Here is a 1,605-nt window from a genome sequence, read left to right on the forward strand (position 1 = left end):
CTTTGAGCCAGTCAACCTCTTTATCAGGAGCTGTTTTCATGCATCTACTAGTTCAGACCAGACACGCCCCTCCCCCAACCCCCCAACATTCATTCACGTGAGCCGCAGATGTACAACCCAGCCTTGGATCGGCAACTTTACTAAATTGTTGGAATAAGGTGAGGATGTCATGGTCAATTCTGCTTGTTGATTAAAGTAGCTTGTCAAATCTGTTTGAAGTATTAACGTTACTGCATGTTAGGAATGGGTGATATCATATGACAATACATATCGTAGATTCGTAGCAATGATATAAAATGTGAATCGATGGAACTTTTTCTGAATCATTTACATAGATAGGCCTATCGGGGTAACACATATATCTGTGCAGCTTTTAGTGGGCAGGAATAATTGGAATGGTGGAGTGGAAAAAGAAGCGAGGGAGAATGAGTTATTGATGTAATTTGTTTTATTATAACTGCCGTGAAAGGAAATTCAAATTCACACGTGCACATTGGCAGGCAGTTAATTTGCGCGCGCGCTCCGGGAGTGGAACGCTGACAAATAGGCCTACACTTTTGACTTTAAGGCATTTTTAACGTGGCAAGCGGTGGAATCAGCACACCGTTGCCACTTTCTCTTTAGCTTTGTGCAATTGAAGCCTTGTTTATTCTTTCTTTTTTTAGAAAGATTTTTTTAGTAGCCTACACTTAAACCCTAACCAAATAATCAAGATAAACCCAGTAAACTTCAAATTGTGACTTGTGACATTAGAACAAAACATATTAATATGATAACATATATATTACACTAAATTGAACAATACTGTTACATGTTTTTAATTCATTAAATATTTTATTTTAATCAACGATTGTATTAAACACCAACCATTACTTTATTAATTATTTCTGCTATGCAGGCTCATTTTGTAAATATAATCATTTTAAATTTTAGATAAGTACAAACATGGTGCTTTATGAAAATGTAACTGGACACATTTCCAAATTGTGATTGTGTTTACCCATCTATACAAATGTTTGTTTATGTAGAGACAAAATAATTAGGTTAGTCATTGTCTGTCTCCATCAGTTTGGTGTAGTGATTGTGTGCATTTTTGATGACAGCGATGAATGATACACCACACAAATTCTTTAGCTTTTAGTTTTATTGTTCATCAAAAAAATGGTACCAAATGATTTCTAATTTAAGAAAATATGTATTTTAGATAAACTTTATATTTTCTATATGTATATAGAAACAAATAAACTTTACATTAAATAAATATAAAAGTTACTATACTTAAAAAGAGTTTGAAATTCAGTTTTTGCTGTGGTATCAAAACTGATATTGATAAATGTGAAACCATGATATTGTCATGAAATTAAGATTTTGGTCATGATATCACCCATCCCTATTCTTTGCTATATAGCAGAAAAGGTTTTTTTTTGTAGTGTTCACCATAAGTAATAGACTACATTGTAACCTTGCCATAAATAAGTCTATAAATGGCAGCTATTTTGCACTACATACGTTTATTTGTAATTGCCAGCAAGGAAGCAAGCACTTAAAAAGAAATAAAGAAAGAGAGAGAGACAGTTATGGTGACAGAATGACAGAGAGAGCAGA

This window comes from Gobio gobio, assembly GCF_949357685.1.
Source record: "Gobio gobio genome assembly, chromosome: 3".
NCBI lineage: Eukaryota > Metazoa > Chordata > Actinopteri > Cypriniformes > Gobionidae > Gobio > Gobio gobio.